The following is an 18,656-nucleotide window of genomic DNA, read 5'->3' as shown; positions in this document are numbered from 1 at the left end:
AGACACTCTGTTCATCACCACCCCCTTTTCTAAATCCCTACCCATGAGGTCACACAGCTCATTATTGAATGAGAGAACACAGATTACTAATGTCCATCCTTTGAGTGTTCTCTGTTCCCATTCTCCATTTCCAACATCATGGTACTACTTACATGACAACAGATAGTGTCTTGTGTGTGCAGCAGACATCCAAACCTCATATTTCATACACTCACCTATACATGTGAATATGGTAGAAGGGAGGCAAGCAGAAGACAACATTTGGTTTAGATCACACATTGCATATGAGGTGAGAAGCTTTGAATCTTCACACCTGCACTGGATTATCCTGTTGCTCTTCAGCAAAATAATTTTGCAGGTGTAACTGCATGAAGAATCACCTTAGCAGCCCCTACACCCATCTCACAGGTACACAACTGGCACCAGTGTGCGCCTCAGCCATGCCAATTTCATATTGATTTGACCATGTTAATTTTGCTAGGGATTTAGCATATCATTGACTTGCAAGCCTGTTGTGTTGTGGACGTTTCTTATGACACATTGTTCTATTGTATGTCCATTGTGCACACACTTGGCATACATTTTGTGTCAGCATCTCATTTTCCACCAGGGTCTGATCGGCCATGTGTTCAAATGCCCCATGTGAGCATATTGTGATGCAGGATAACAGTGTTGTACAACACATATGGTGGAGGTGAAAGGCACAATTAATTAGCATTCAGCAAGCTTGACTTACCGTGGCCCAGCACCGGAGCAGTCTGTGGTCCCTGGACAGATGTGAAGTCCAACCTAGTAGCAGAAGTCAGTGGGCGTCTGGGGTTATGGGAGGACGGCATTGTACCTACAATGATAAGTTTGTTTGGCAACTTTATATTCCTGCTGCCACATGTAATGCATTGGATTCCTGGCACAGGACGGGCACAAGCAGTCATGGTCACCACCGTTGCAGTAGTGTGTCATACATTATGTAATGAGTGATCCCACATATAACTTAAATTGGGCCCACTACCTTGTTGCTATCTATATCACAATGACATGCCTACGAATCCAGAGGTAAAGTCCACTATCGTGTTTTTTTGATGTCCGAAAATTATCCATCCAATGTACGCAGTACATGATCAGCTGTGTGGACTGTGCTGAACAAAGAATGTATGAAAGATTAGAAGTTGGACAGTGTATGCATTGTCAATACTACAGAGACTGGTATCTCCCCGTTTGGTCTTCATTTCCGTATCGGTGCAAATGCTACTTCTTGATTATGTCTACAAACACTATTACAATATGGTGTGTACACCCTTTTGACTTGTTGTGGCCCTCGATTACAGGATTGCATTCCCCGTTCTGGGTCTGTTGGTGTAATACATGTTGTGTACCACATTTACAAAGGTATGATGAGGCAAGACATTTTATAATTTGTCTTTTGCTGTTCACAAATGTCATATGTTAAAGGTGAATGTCCATTGACATCTCCAATTGTCATGCAGCAAATGTAGCATAAATGGTTGTCTTACATAGCTGGGCACTATTTGTCCCTCTGTTGTCTTCTGACGATGTATGCATTTTGACCATCTCCTGTCCACTTTGACTTACCAGTTAGTGTGGTTGACATGCCTTCATCGGTACGTTGCCGATTCCTCCTATGCGATGCGGTGACCTCTGCTACTGAAGTTGTCGGTGCTCTGGCTGGATGTGTCAATGGGTGAGAAGAGAGAAAAGTAGACAAATGGGAAATGTGCTTGTGTAACGTTTTGGGGATTTGCCAATATCTTCTGTGTGATAACAGTATTGCGTGGAACTGCCGCAGACGGGGCAGGTAGGAACAGTGGTGTGTTGGGGATGTAATGGCGTGGCAGATTGGCAATTGGACAACAGGATAGGTGTTGGACATGTTCACATCAGAGGATACTCTCACCATCTGCTTTGTGATTTAGGCCGGCACAGGGTGATGTACTTTTTGGAGACTTTTGTAGCAGGTTTACAAGCCCCTGGGAAAATAGATTTACACTGTTGTTGCATCACTTCTGTGACACAACAGTGGTGTACAACAGACAACACATTTATGATTATTCGCACCGTGACGCTACTATGGTGAATTGTCATGTTGTGAGGCCCTGCGCAACGTCAGCTTGGAGGTAGGCAGGGTGTGCACTCCTTTGGAATATGCCGCGTCCAAGTGAGTCAGTGTAATCTACATCAGTGGTTCCCAAACTTTTGACTCCTGAGGATCCCCATTGAGTTACCATTGTAAGCCGGGGACCCCCATGCAATTTGTATGGAGTTAAATTGCAATCATTTTAACAGTAATTTGAGCATAATACACACCTGTGCACACTAAACAAATACTCAAAGTAGTAAGAACCTGGGGACGCCTGCTGGGGCCGTATTGGACATCGCGCGTTCTAGTCGTCAGAAGGACGCTAGAAGGCTTCAAAAGGTGGCAAAATTAGGCGTCCTGTCTTTTCTAGCTAACATTTAGCGCTACTCTCGCATTGCGGGTGGTCCCTGATTCAAAAGCAGCCACTCGTGCATTTTTTTAAAAACTCCTGTTTTGGCATTTGAGTTTATTTTTATTTGGCAGCATTATCCCCTGTTTTTAATCCCTAGCCCCCCCACTTGCACTATAAATGTTTAAAACCCACCGCTGTTGGGCGGGCCTTCTTCCCGGCTTGTGATCGGTCCGTGGCAGACATATTGGGCGAACCTGGGGACGCCTGCTGGGGCCATATCGGACATCGCGCGTTCTAGTCGTCAGAAGGGCACTAGAAGGCTTCAAAAGGTGGGAAAATTAGGCGTCCTGTCTTTTCTAGCTAACATTTAGCGCTACTCTCGCATTGCGGGTGGTCCCTGATTCAAAAGCGTCCACTCGTGCATTTTTAAAAAACTCCTCTTTTGGCATTTGAGTTTATTTTTATTTGGCAGCATTATCCCCTGTTTTTAATCCCTAGCCCCCCCACTTGCACTATAAATGTTTAAAACCCACCGCTGTTGGGCGGGCCCTCTTCCCGGCTTGTGATCGATCCGTGGCGGACATATTGGGCGAACCTGGGGACGCCTGCTGGGGCCATATCGGACATCGCGCGTTCTAGTCGTCAGAAGGACGCTAGAAGGCTTCAAAAGGTGGTCATGCTGACGCGCAGCGGGGATGCCGGATTTCCGCCGGAGTTACGCCAGAGTTCAGCCCGTCTGCGCCCGTCCGCGCTGAGTACGGGCTGGATGCTGGACATTCTCTCATATTACCACAGGTAACCTATCACTAATCTTTCTTGAAGTTACTAGCTCTCAAACCACCTCACCAGCCCTGTACTTACAAGTTTTCACCGGAAGGTATAATGCACTCTTCACTTTGTCACACCTGTAAATCGGCTGTTCTACCTTCTGTATCTCCTAAAATGAGCCCCATGAATGCTTCTATTTCATCTGGGGACATGACGATTAAAAAGGGATTCCTGATTAACGCTAGGTCTCTTATCAAAAATAATATCGCGTTCCACGAGTTCATGGCTGACAGACAACCGGAATGGATGTTTGTTACGGAAACATGGGCCTCTGAGTCGTCGGGTCACGACTTATTGCTGGCCATTCCCGAAGGCTTCAAATTGCTCCGACAGGATAGACTTAAACGTAGAGGGGGAGGACTGGCCGTTTTATGTAAATCCTCCCTGCCCTGTACAATAAAATCTTTGTCAGTGGCCTCGGATCCTTTTGAGGCTCTTTATTTTTCCATTCTATGTGCCCCCTCGGTTTCCTTTTCTGGAATCCTCATGTATAGACCTCCGGGATCTAGAGCTGCCTTCAGTGAGGACCTTTTGAGAATTCTTGAACCCTATTTTGGTAAACCCCATCTGACTATACTTGGGGATTTTAATTTTCATTTGGATAACTTAAGAGATACAGACACCGCTAGGCTGGTGGACTCACTTGCAGCCTGTGAGTGTATCCAACTTGTGAATAACCCGACTCACCGGGCGGGCCACATTTTAGACGGAGTATTTACTAATGATTCAAGACTCTCTGTGGGTACTCCGGTGCCCCTAGTCAGGACAGATCATTTGGCTGTACCTCTTTCGCTTGCTTATGCCCCGGCAGAAATATCTGTATTATCCACTAGCACCAGAGGACCGAAAAGGAGTTTTAGGAATATTACTAATGATGCCCTTGCTCCATATATAGAGACGAGTAGGTACTCTCCCTCAGGAGATGTGGATGAGGCAGCTGATGGGCTCTCTCATTCCATCACTAAAGCAGTCGATGAACTGGCCCCTTTATCTTATCGATATTCGGCTCGTCGTAAACCCTCTGCCCCATGGTTCTCGGAATCATTAAGACTTCTGAGACAAAGCTGTAGAAGACAAGAAAGAAAATGGAGGAAGGCCTGGGATCCTATTGAAAGAGAGGTACACAAGGGTCTGTTAAGAGACTACAAAGCTAGTGTCATCTGGGATAAACAGCAGTTTTTCTCTAATCTCACTACCTCCCTCACCTCTTCTAGGGAGCTCTTCAAGATTGTCGACTCCCTTTGCTCCCTCCAGATTCCGGACCCTGTTGTGGGCTCGCAGGAGCTATGTGATAATATCTCAGAGTTCTTTCATAAGAAAATTGAAGATATTTATCTTGCTATATCCTCCTCCAGTAGGGTGAGCTGAATGCGGGGTCCAGGGCATGCAGCAGGGAGGATTCTGCGCAGTTCTATCCTTGAGAATTTTTCCTTGACCCTCTGCTTTTCGTCCTGCCACTTTTTTTTAATGTCCTGTAAAGTTCGCCTCTCCACCCCCAGGGCTGAGACAGCAGTGGCTATCTGCTGCCATAGTTCTTGCTTCTGTGCCCCACTGGTGCAATATGGTGGTAGCCCATGTAGGCGATTGTGGTGCCTTACTATGTATTCCACTAGCATGGTGGTCTCCTCTGGTGTGAAATTTTTTTTCCTTCTCATCTCCATGTTCTCTGGCACTGGAAGCATTGTAGTAACAGTCTCTCTGTGACCAAACCTGTTCCTTCACTGTGTGCTGCTTTTATGTGTTTTGTGGTACTGGTCAATTAGTGTTAATTCGCTTCAGCTGGAGCGTGGTGGGGGATGGTAGGCAGTGGCAGCATACACCATGGCAAAATGGAGCTGTTGGCTGGGATTGGCTGCTGCTTGTCAGCTGATCCATGTTGGGGGATGGGTGGACCTTGGCAAGGTGTTTCCTCTTGGCTAACATGACAAACGGCCCGTAATCGTAATTTACTGCCCGTAATCGTAATTTACGGCCCGTAATCGTATTTTGCGCTGATGTGCGGTAAAGTCCGCCAAAGTGCCGTAAAATCCGGCCCGGTGGTGGAAATTACGGCCCGGCGGCGGACGTAAAGTTAGTAGTCGTAAGTCTATTCTGTGAATCCCAAAAAGTAGTAAGTTCATTCTGTGAATGCCGAAAATAGTAAGTTCATTCTGTGAATCCCGAAAGTAGTAAGTGCATTCTGTGAATACCAGATAGTAGTAAGTGCATTCTGTGAATACCAAATGTCTTAAGTTCATTCTGTGAATCGGGCCCAAAATCTCTACGATAGTTGTTATGAGGGTGTAGGAAGGTGGAGTATTATGTGGCGATGCTAGTCAGGCTTCACCGTTTAATGCATATCACTAAAGTTGATGACATCTCCATAAATAATTGTGAGGCTCTTCTAACAAGATGCAATCCTACACCATCATCCTCCTGTAACTTCCTGCTCCCTGTACAGACCTCCACCTAGCAAGGCGACATTCCCAGAAGCAGTTCTAGATATAGTTTCAAACCTGATAAGAATACACTCAAACCTATGCATTTTGGCTAATGTTAGAAAGGGGGGTCTCTAGTTGGCACTGGCTGGTGCCACTGTCCAAATAGGGACCCTTCTTCCTAAGTCAGGGGAAGTGGGTCACCCCATTCGATAACCCCTGCTCAACCCTGTGGTAACGTAGCACAAGCAGTTAGGTCTATCTCATAGGCAGTGTGTGAAGCGTTTATGACCACGTACCACAAGGCAATAATGCAATCACAAAAGAACACAACTCAGGTAGGTATAGAAAAATAATATCTTTATCAGTTTAACTCAACTCTCAAAGCGCTTCAACAATAACAATTTACGTCAACCCGTAGGGACTCAAAGAAATGACAACGTATCGACCGAAGCGTAACACAGACTGGGTTCTGGGACGGGGCCTACGCGACCCATTGCGCAGCAGGTACCTTTCGTTGAAAGAGGGGACTGCATGTACCTTCTCAAAAAAGCGAAGACGGTAACAGGCAGACTCCCAGCGACCACAATACGGGGCGGCAGAGGTCCGCTGCGTGCACCCACACTGACTCGGGCACTCGGGGGCAGGTGGGCTCTCCGCAGTAGCAGCACGCGGCTGCGGCAGCCCAGGTTGGGGAAGGCAAGGACTCTCGACGTGTCACTCTGTGGTGGATGAACAGCAGCAGCAGCTCTCTCTCAGCTGTGGCGGCTCACGGGACAATTCCGAAGGGGGCTGTAAAAGTGTCAAGGGTGCGGGCGATAAGCTGCTATAGCTCTTTCTCAGCTCCGGCGGCTCGCTGGAAAATTCCCACAGGGTGAGGTAATATAAATTTTATGGTCATGTTGTGTTCCCTAGCGAGTACCCCACCGACTCCATGTACGAGTTAAAAGTGCATGTAACTTCCCTCCTGTACCAGCTATGAAGACGCAAATACATTTGCGTCCAACGTTAACTTGTCCTTTTTCAGACCCACCATGAATGGGTTTGATGGTCCGTTCCTAAATATGCGATGCCAACGTCTTTTTGAAGTGTACTCCTACGTTTTTCAGCCTGGCTGAAAGTAGGCCCTGAATCTCTGCCATCGAGCCTCTTTTTCTGGCTTCTGACTGCGAGGGCCTCTGCCCAAGCAGCCCCCGTACCCGTGAACTCTGACTTACTTCTAGCGCGGCCCTCCGTGCTCAGCTCAGCCTGCTGCCTGCCAAGATTGACTATAACCTTCGAGTTATCTGTTTTCCTTTCCGAAGATACATTCCAGCCTGCTAGCTTCAGTAAACATCCCTCCCCAGCTACAGGGCTAAAGGGCCGACCTGTCTTTATGCAAGTAATTCATAGCCTCTGTTGCCATGCTTCCATGGAAGGCCCCATGCCCCCACGCTTCTCATACAGACATTCAGGCGCTTATACACGCACTCACAGCAAGTATAGAATAGCTTCTGCTCTAGAGACCTTTTTGCCCAGATAGCTTAGTTCCTAAACATCAGATATCAGATATGATAGAAGCACAAGTTGATCTGACATGCCAGACTTCTGTCTCTTTCCGTCAGTGTAAATGTCAAGTCCCCTGCACCCCGTCTATCACACGTCATGCAGCTGCGCGCGCATCCAAGCTCCCGATTTCTGCTGACATTGCAACATTCTGTTGGCACCACTCCTTGGTGCCACCCACTTGCGTCACCTATCAGTGACGTTTCTAGCACACACCCTAGTTCACGCCTAGTTTACGCCTCTTGATGATGTACTAGCACCACGTGTATACTGTTATCTTGTCTTCTCTCAACTGTTACGCCTCTTACATTGAACACTATGATGTAAATCAAGTATATAAGCTATGTATTGTCAATAAACGAGAGCGCGCTCATCTATCCCTTCTGACACCCTGTGTGGTGGTCAGAACATGATATCCTGATTCCTTTATGAGGAATAAAACCCTTAGAAACTCTTACACCACGGACTCTGTTTTCCTTCATTTCGATTGAGTTATTATTGATTAAGTACTTACCTGCATAGAAATTAAGAGAGTAAATTAATTATTTACATCATTTTGGCGCCCGAACAGGGACCCCTCCCCCACCTCACGCGCCGGAAGGTGCGTTGCAATCCGTGTCCCCTGCCATCAGTTAGACGGACAACACGTGTACTGGCAGGATTTCCTGCATCCCCCTCTGACGCACGGAGGTGACGAAGACTGCGATCAGTGCCCAGACGAGGCGGTGAGGAGTGCGGAGGATCCCGACCAGAGCCCAGCCGAAGGAAGCAAGGTCCGAGGTGTGAAGAGGCCCACCAGTTTTCCGAAGTTTTCCGAAGTTTTCCGAAGCTTTCCGAAGTTTTCCGAAGTTCCGAGTCGAGTCCAGTCGAGTTTTCCGAGGCCTTCTGTTTTCCGTGCTTCCCGGTGAGTACCATTGCTGGGTCGTATCTAGACGGGTTTGGGTACGCAAGTCCGGTCTGCACTGTTTTTAGGCAGTGTATCTGTACTGTTTAGCAGTATATAAAGTATTCCGAATTTCTGCACTGTTACAGCAGTGTATCTGTATCGTTGAGCGGTACATTCAGAGTAAGGGGAAATTAGCTATGTCTTTAAGTGTTTCATGTAATTAATGTCGTGGTATGAATGTGATTGTTTTTGTGCATTATTGTGTTTTTGTATAAATAGTTACAGTTGACATTAAGTATCAAGGATCAAGCATTCCAGTATCAAGTAGGCACAATGCCGTTTTTCAACAAATTAAAGCAGATAGGAACTAGGAAAGGGATGTTAGAGGAAGAGATTCCGATCCCCCCTAGGGACACTCCAGGTAATTTTATGTACAATAAACATGGCATAGACGCCATCCTGTATCTAGAGTTATGGACCGATTATACCAAGCACTTAGAGGAAAGATACCGATGGCCAGTTAACGGAACATGGGATGCCGAGTGCATCATAAAAGTAGAAGAAATATTACGGAAAAAGAAAGCTAGACAATCTCAGAAAGACGCCATAGAATTTTGGCGTAAGGAATCACGTAAGCGTGCTGATAGAACACTCCGTAGAGAAGACAGGCTTAAAGAATCAGAAAAGGCCCAAGAAAATGAATTAGTTACTGAGGGAATTCGAGTAAAAGTAGAACAAATAGACCGTATCCAAAATAGCAAAGTGAACAACATGTATCTTTTGGCCGATGGTACCCCTGACGCCATTTCAGAAATACCGAAAAATTTGCCGTCACCATTAGTTCCAACTAAAGTAATACATAAGACTACTAAAGACATATTCCTAAATTCATATCTCGAAGATGTAGCGCCAGCTTACACCAATCTGCCTGTTCGTGCCCTGCCTACTGACAGGGCCGGGGGTGGTACTGCCCCCCAAGATCACTCTCAGCCGACACCGAAAAAGACTAGTCCCGTTCCGCCAGCTCCGCCACTTCCCTCACTTAAAACTGATCTGCCGAAACCACTTCAATCAGATCCTACTAAAAGACAAATTCAGATACTGACTACACACAGAGATAATGCCCAAGCTTCCGCTTCAGGAGGTGCGACCGCGGGTCTACAGACCCCGCCACCGACTCACAGATTAAATCTCAGAGGTCTGCAGAGTCCTCTTACGCACAGATCCCCCCGTTCTTCTAATTCATCCCGTCTTGATGCACTAAAAGAAAATATGTCAGTTTGTAGATATGATCCAGAACCTGGACAGGACGACTTAATGGTATTAGCGTCTTTACGGTTAAGATCTGCTACTGATAGTTTGTTATGTTATGCAGGAATGAAGGAGCACCTAGATAGAATATATGAGTTCGTTCAAACGGGAAAGGACCCCGACAGTATTAAGGATGCCCTGGAGAAACAGAAAGTTACCATGCAAGCACTGATACTACGATTTTTCATAAATTGTCTAATAAGAGAACGAGACAGGCCCGGAACAGAGCAGAGTGAATTAGATGCATTGAACAAGTGGGGTCAAAATATAGCCGATGGAAAACATGACAGACAAAATTGCATAGAGGCCATGTATAAAAAGATTAAGAAAGCAGTGATAGCAGTACACGAGAAAGAGAAAGAAAAGGCTCCCTCCGAGGAGGAAGAAGAATCTGAAGAACCAGAACCAACTACAAGCACTATAGCATATGTAGGCAGGGGAAACTACCTTAGGAAAGGTGTCCGTCCGGAAAGCAAGAGAGTTTTCTTCTCTGCCTTAACGAATCCGAATTCTGCTGAACATCAGTTCCAGGAAACTGATAAACGGCTTCGAGATCGAGTTGGGTACCATGTACTCAATTCTATGGATGAACAAGAATTAGCCCGATCAGCGGTATCATGGGCCGAAAATGCAGACATATATAATGATGACACCGTAGCACAGACATTTCTGAACCTCTCCCCCGACGAACAGAAATTAGCAGGGGTATATATGATTCAGCACCTTCTCATTAAGTACAGAAAACATTATTCCGATCCAGGTCCCTTACATGAGACACTAGAAGCACTACTGATGGATAGATGGAGAGGCTTAAGCACTAAATTAGTTCAAATAATTCTAGAACAACGACGCAGATATGACACCTTTGTAAGTCCTGAATATGTTCCCGCCCCACCTCCAGAAAGGAAAATGTACCATATGCAGTGCGGGGGTGGTATTGAAAGTCAGAACCCCTTGCGAGAAGTGCACCCTGTTATGGGTGAGGATAAAATTTTGAAACGCGTGTATGTACACACGCCTCTAACTAAATTAGAACTGTTAGAAATGAAGAAATTAGTACCGTGCCATGATAAAGACCCTGCAGGTTTTCATAGAGAGCTCAAAGACATGTTACTGATGGGGGACTACACATATGATGATATCATGAAAATGTTGAAAGTATTATTGCCTACGGGTATATTCGAGAAATTAAAGGAAAAGGACTGGGAGGTGGGAGACGCAAAGATTGCCTGGGCAGAAATAGAGGATGAAGAAAAGAAACGGGTTCCAGGGTTAGGCCTTGGGGACAAAACTAAAGCATTACCAGGTTTAATAGTACAGGTCCTGCCCAGATTATTGACAACTAGAAAGGAGGATTGGGATGCAATCTCGTCCTGTAAACAGAAACATGATGAAGATACTAGCGACTTTTATTCAAGATTCGAGAAATGTTTTATTATCAATAGTGGCCTCCAGCCAAGTAGCGAGTCGTACCCACATCTTTTTGTATCAAAGTTAGTCGAGAATTCCCTACCGTTAGTTAAAAATAGAGTGTATAAAGTCGAGAGTACATGGCAAGCAAATACGCCATCCCAGATGTTACAAATGTTACAATATCACCAGAATAGAATTAGGGAAGAACAAGATCAGGAACAGAAGCGCATGAAAGACACAAAAATGAAAATGTTAGTAGCCCAGACGGTCCCATCCGACAGTCACAGGAAAGGTACGACCCAGACAAGTCACGCTGCAGCTCCTGTTAAAGGGACATGCAATTATTGCAAGCAGCCAGGTCACTACGTTCACGAATGTGCAGTTCTGAAACATAACATAGCGACAGGTAAAACTAAAGAGAGACCGCATCCGCCTAGACAAGACCATAACCAGCATCAGTCTACCCCGAATACACAGCCCATGCATGCATCCGCACAGACAGCACAGACCGTAGCAGTACCACAGCCACAGCCCATTGCTGCAACTCAGCAAGTCTCACAACAGATGTACCAGTATGCCCAGTCTGCTTACCCCGAATATTCCCGATATACATGAAACAGCCTAGAGAGGGAAGGTGGCTTGCCTCTTATCGAGATTCCTGTAGATCAAGAAGGTCCTTATGTACACAGTCAGGTATTGGGGAAAGATAGAAAGTTTTTAATTGACACAGGGGCAAGTCGCACTACAATAAGTCATGACGAAGTTCCAGGGGCACCCCTCTCAGGCTCACAAAATGTTTCCCTTGGTTTTTCAGGACAACCTATTGTAAATGAAGTATCAGAACCAGTTCCCCTGGCTGTGGGTCCATTATCACGCGTTACAGACCTGTTACTAACAAAATCATGTCCGGAAAATCTGTTAGGAATTAAAACACTGAAGGCTCTAGGAGCTATAATATGCTGCTCCCCGGAGGGAGTTAGACTCTTTCTGCGGGATTTCAAGGGTCATTACGTCCTTCGTGAGTTTGACGTCAGATTGAAAAATGTACCTGATTACTTGTGGGCAAAAGGCCCAACTGATGTAGGATGTATGCACATTACACCATACCGCGTTACCCTCAAGGCAGGTGTTGTATTACCCAGAATCAGACAATACAAGTTGCCACCCGATGCTGTAGCGGCTTTACTGAAAATCATTGAAGAGCTCATTGCCCAAGGAGTGGTCGTCGAGACCGACTCCAATATCTGTAATTCACCCATCATTCCGATTCTTAAACGTACTGATCCCAATGCACCGCCAGTATATCGGCTGGTGATTGATCTTCGAGAATTGAATAAATGCATTATCCCACAGTATCCTGTGGTCCCCGATATATCATCTCTCTTGACTGCTATTGATTCAGAAGCAACGTTCTTTACTGTAATAGATCTCAAGAACGCCTTCTTCAGCGTGCCTATTGATCCCGAGAGCCAATATCTCTTTGGATTCTGTTTAAATGGACGCAGTTTCAAATTTTCGCGCGCACCTCAAGGATTTACAGAAAGCCCCAGCATCTATAGTCAAGCACTGAAAAGACAACTAGATTGTATTCAAATGCCAGTTAACACCGCTTTACTACAATACGTCGATGATCTGCTGATCACCGCACGAAGTGAGCCCGAATGTGAAAAAGCATCACTGACAGTTTTACATTTCCTGGCTGACAAGGGACACAAGGTGTCTCCTTCGAAGCTACAATTCTGTGCTCAGCAAGTTGTGTACTTGGGTCACTTACTGTCCAAAGTGGGGAGACAGCTCACTCCCGATCGCATTCAGTTAATTGTGAACATGCCGCAACCCAAGACACAAAAGGAAGTGCGGGCCTTCATAGGCCTCACCTCGTACTGCAGACAATGGATTCCCCAGTATGCATTCTTAGCTAAACCACTCATCCAGTTAACGACACAGGAGGCAGCGACTTCGACTGTCCTCCCTTGGACTCAGGAACACACACAAGCTTTTGAAGAATTAAAGAAAGTTTTATGCCAAGCACCAGTTTTAGCGACACCATGTTACAGCAAACCGTTTACACTTTTTGTTACAGAACGTGATGGTACAGCGTTGTCTGTCCTCACTCAAGACCAAGCAGGTTCACATAAGCCTTGTGCTTATTTTTCTAGTACATTGGATTCAGTAGCTCAAGCACTCCCTGCGTGCTTAAAGTCAGTAGCAGCAACAGCGTTAGCAATAAGACAAAGTGATTCAATTGTTTTAGGTCATCAGTTAACAGTTCAAGTACCACATTCTGTAGAGGTTTTGTTAAACAGAACCCAGACTCAACACTTAACTATAGCACGACTGACAGGTTATGAATTAACACTATTCCAGCCACACATAGAAATCAGACGTTGCAGCATCCTGAACCCCGCAACACTGTTACCTACAGTTATGACAGATCCAGCTCCGCATGATTGTATAGAAATAATTAATGCAGTAACTAAGCCTAGACGAGACTTAACAGATGTCCCATTGACAAATCCAGACCTGACACTTTATGTGGACGGTTCATGCATGAGAACAAGTACAGGAGAATTAGTGGCCGCGTACGCCGTGACCACTGAAACTGAAATTAAAGAAACACATCGTATTGACACCCTGTCTGCTCAAGCAGCAGAGCTCATCGCTCTGACCCGAGCTTGTATTCTAGCCAAGAACAGAAATGTTAACATATACACAGATTCCCGCTATGCCTTCGGAGTTGTACACGACTTCGGAGTCCTCTGGCAAGAACGAGGTTTTCTGACTTCTCATGGGGCCAAGATACAACATGGCCCCCTCATTCAAGCACTGTTAGAAGCAATACATTTGCCCTCGGGCATATCAGTCATGAAGTGTAAGGCACATACTAAAGTCACAGATTCTGTTTCCCAGGGTAACGACCTGGCAGACCAGACAGCAAAACATACAGCATTGACTTACACCCAGACTACTGATGTGACAAAGACAATAGTACAAACACAGTGTATGACAGTTAGAGATCCCGCCCTAGACGTAATTGACATCCAGACACATGCTACTCCAGAGGAAATAAAGAAATGGACTGAACTAGGAGGGATTCAGACAGAGCAAGGTTGGGTGACGAAGGGAAAATCTATATGGTTTCTCCCCGACTCAATGGTTCAAGTCATGATAAATACAGCACATAGTCCTGCCCATCTTGGAGAGAAAGCCATGTTAGACAGTTTACAGAATCTCTGGTACAACAAACACTTACGAGCAGCAGCAAAACAGAAAGTGCGTACTTGCATGATCTGTTGTCAGTTCAATCCAGGTAAAAGCGTCCCTGTTGAGCAAGGTGGATTCCATCCTCCCGATCACCCTTTTGAAGTCCTCCAGATGGATTATATCCAGATGAATAGCTGTAGAGGATTTAAGTATGTCCTTGTAATTGTTTGTGCTCTGTCCCGCTGGACCGAAGCATACCCAGTCCCAGACTACACTGCTCCGACCACTGCCAGACAGTTGGTTCGTGAATTCTTCCCACGGTACGGTTTGCCCCGTGTCGTGTACTCAGATAACGGACAGCCGTTCTCGTCCGAGTTGATGAAACAAGTTTCCCTCTTGCTAGGATATCAGTGGAGGTTCCACTGTGTCCGACATCCCGAAGCAGCTGGCCTTGTAGAAAGGCATAATCAGACACTAAAGATCCGTCTTGCCAAGATCTGTCAGGAAAAAGGGGTCGACTGGATAGTCGCCCTGCCCGTGGCACTATTCTACATGAGAATGGTCGCCCACTCGAGATCAGGGCTATCCCCGTACGAAGTGGTCTTTGGCAGACCACCGAATATGTGGGGGACGCCCGTTCCGAAAAAGATCACTGATATTGATTGTAACATGTTGACAGATTACCTTGCCTCCTTGATGTCTGCACTCCAATCATGTCGTTCACAGGTTGCCGCAGCCTTCCCTGACAACACCGATGTAAAGGCGCATGAGGTCCGCCCAGGTGACCTGGTAGTCGTCCGGAATTTCGACCGGAAAAGTCCGCTGGAGCCCCGCTGGAAGTCTCCAAAGACCGTTCTGCTTACCACCAGGACCGCCGTGAAAATCGAGGGGAGAAAGGGGTGGGTCCACACGAGTCACATCAAGCTATGCAATGAACTAAAAAACGGACTGAAACAGGACTCTGACTCGTCCACCCCCACCAAAGACTGTGTTGAAGCACAAGACGTTACTGTGCCTAAAAGAGAAAAGACTCCTCAAGAACTTTACCGAATGAAGCTTCGATCTAGCAAGTCAGACAGTTTAATTGTTTAAGTCCTCCCCTAGGTGAATCGGTTAAATAGTTTCTGACATGTATCCCCTAGATCGAGTTAGAGAGAGAGAGGAAAAGAGAAGAACATATTGCAAATCACTTCGTAGTCACTGCATAGTGACACTAATAATCATGTTTATTCTGAGTATTCTAATTATTATTGCCAGCATTCTGCTTCCTATGTACTGGCCTATTTTCAGGCGTGAACAATCTGCTTACAATGTCTCTGCTGAACACTCTTTTAGTGAACTTCCTGCACATGAACTCTCTTACAGACTTGCGCTGCGCAACAATACATTCATTAGTATGTTACACCATTCCCATCAGACAAGTAATGCTACAGACTGTTGGATATGTGGTCGACTCCCTCCCTACCAGAATTACAAGGGAGCTCTGCCCCTCTTTCCGTACCCATTCACTCACAATGGCTCCTGTGGAGCATGGTTTAAAATAATTAATTCTTTAGATCCTGATATTGCTGTTTTCGATGGGGGCTAGGTTTGGGGAAACTTGAACTTAGTCCTGCTCAACGTCTGTTATCCTGATCAAGAAGGACTTCCCACTCGAATAGGAACTGATCTAGAAAATGAAGTATATGGATTAGGTAATTACACAATTAGCCTTATGATCCTCACCGTTGAATCTGAAACTGCTCCAGTTTTGCCCCATATGTTAGTACTACCAGTCACAGGTGAATTATGTGTTAGCAAGAAAGGTTCAGTACACGTAGGTCATAGTAAATGCACTACTGTGGTCGAGTTCAGTGACCATGGTAAATCGTCTTTTAAAGCTACCAGTCATTCCTACTTTGTTCGTGGTCATACCGCATACATACGTTTGCCCCCAGATTGGGATGGTACCTGTTACATTGCATTCCTTCTGCCACCTGTTTTCCTAGCTCCTCCTGATTACCATAGAAATACGAATCTAGCACCGAATAGACCCAAAAGAGATATTCCCCTTGTCGACTACACAGAAACGGCATGGGAACAGTACACTGATTTCAATAAAGGATTCTTTTTCTTCCTAGGACCTGTCCAAAACAGTAAATTAATACGCAGATTAACGAGAACTCTTGAAGCAGTAGTGAACGAAACTGCCTCCGCTCTAGGTAACTTAACAGAGGAGCAGTCTGCTATACGGACTGTTGTCCTTCAAAACCGTCTTGTGATTGACGTCATCTTGGCAGATAGAGGTGGAGCTTGTAAGGTCATCGGGTCAAGTTGCTGTGTTTTCATTCCACAAAATGCACCATCTGTCTATCAAGCTATCACCCGTTTACATAAAATTGCAAATCAGATACATCAGAATCCAGGCACCTGGACTTGGTCCGGTTGGTTCTGGACTACGTTAACAGCTTGGGGATGGAAGATCTTATCCTTCCTAGGCATTGGCCTTGTTATAGTATTCAGTTGTTGCCTATGCCTGCAGTGTGGGCCAGCGATATGTGGACTGTGTGCCACATCCTGCATTGAGCGTTCCAGTTGCCTCTCAAACAGTCAAAGAAAGAAAGACGAACATATAATGTTACAAGAACAAACCGATCGATTTATGAGGATCGATATATCATGAAGGGTCCGTAGGGAACAAGGAGGGAATGAGGTAATATAAATTTTATGGTCATGTTGTGTTCCCTAGCGAGTACCCCACCGACTCCATGTACGAGTTAAAAGTGCATGTAACTTCCCTCCTGTACCAGCTATGAAGACGCAAATACATTTGCGTCCAACGTTAACTTGTCCTTTTTCAGACCCACCATGAATGGGTTTGATGGTCCGTTCCTAAATATGCGATGCCAACGTCTTTTTGAAGTGTACTCCTACGTTTTTCAGCCTGGCTGAAAGTAGGCCCTGAATCTCTGCCATCGAGCCTCTTTTTCTGGCTTCTGACTGCGAGGGCCTCTGCCCAAGCAGCCCCCGTACCCGTGAACTCTGACTTACTTCTAGCGCGGCCCTCCGTGCTCAGCTCAGCCTGCTGCCTGCCAAGATTGACTATAACCTTCGAGTTATCTGTTTTCCTTTCCGAAGATACATTCCAGCCTGCTAGCTTCAGTAAACATCCCTCCCCAGCTACAGGGCTAAAGGGCCGACCTGTCTTTATGCAAGTAATTCATAGCCTCTGTTGCCATGCTTCCATGGAAGGCCCCATGCCCCCACGCTTCTCATACAGACATTCAGGCGCTTATACACGCACTCACAGCAAGTATAGAATAGCTTCTGCTCTAGAGACCTTTTTGCCCAGATAGCTTAGTTCCTAAACATCAGATATCAGATATGATAGAAGCACAAGTTGATCTGACATGCCAGACTTCTGTCTCTTTCCGTCAGTGTAAATGTCAAGTCCCCTGCACCCCGTCTATCACACGTCATGCAGCTGCGCGCGCATCCAAGCTCCCGATTTCTGCTGACATTGCAACATTCTGTTGGCACCACTCCTTGGTGCCACCCACTTGCGTCACCTATCAGTGACGTTTCTAGCACACACCCTAGTTCACGCCTAGTTTACGCCTCTTGATGATGTACTAGCACCACGTGTATACTGTTATCTTGTCTTCTCTCAACTGTTACGCCTCTTACATTGAACACTATGATGTAAATCAAGTATATAAGCTATGTATTGTCAATAAACGAGAGCGCGCTCATCTATCCCTTCTGACACCCTGTGTGGTGGTCAGAACATGATATCCTGATTCCTTTATGAGGAATAAAACCCTTAGAAACTCTTACACCACGGACTCTGTTTTCCTTCATTTCGATTGAGTTATTATTGATTAAGTACTTACCTGCATAGAAATTAAGAGAGTAAATTAATTATTTACATCAAGGGGATGCAAAGTAGTCAATGCTGTGGGTGCTCAGCGGCTACAGCTCTCCTCTGGCTGCGGCGGCCCATATGACAAAGCACGGTGCTGCACAGTAACAACTGGTGGTGGGCGCTCAGCGGCTACAGCTCTCCTCTGGCTGCAGCGGCCCAAGGGACAGCGGCTCAAGGGGTGCACAGTGGCCAGGGGTGTGGGCACTCCGTGGCTACAGCTCTCCTCTGGCTGCGGCGGCCCACAGGACAAATCATGGTGGTGCACAGTAGCAAAAGGTGTGGGCACTCAGCGGCTACAGCTCTCTCTCAGCTGCTGGCGGCGCACTGGACAAATCACATTGGTGCACAGTAGCAAAAGGGTGTGGGCCTCAGCAGCTACAGCTCTCTCTCAGCTGTGATGGCCCACTGAAGAAATCACGTTGGTGCACAGTAGCAAAAGGTGTGGGCACTCAGCGACTACAGCACTCTCTCGGTTGCGGCAGCCCACGGGACAAATCACGATGGTGCAGGTTCTGGCGGCTCTCCCTCAGCTGCAGTGGCCCAAACGGATCCTGCGGAATGTTGGAGGGTGCAGATTTAGGCGAGCTCTCAGGGAGGCGGCTCTCGTCTTAGCTGCAGCGTCCCGCACAGGTTTAGCAAAGAAAGGTTCAAAGGTTCAGAGTTAGGCGGGCGCTCAGAGGCTGAAGTTCCCTCTGAGCTGC

Source organism: Lissotriton vulgaris, chromosome 8 (genome assembly GCF_964263255.1).
Source record: "Lissotriton vulgaris chromosome 8, aLisVul1.2, whole genome shotgun sequence".
Classification (NCBI taxonomy): Eukaryota; Metazoa; Chordata; class Amphibia; order Caudata; family Salamandridae; genus Lissotriton; species Lissotriton vulgaris.
The sequence above is the reverse complement of the archived record's forward strand: the minus strand, read 5'-3'. Positions refer to the sequence as shown.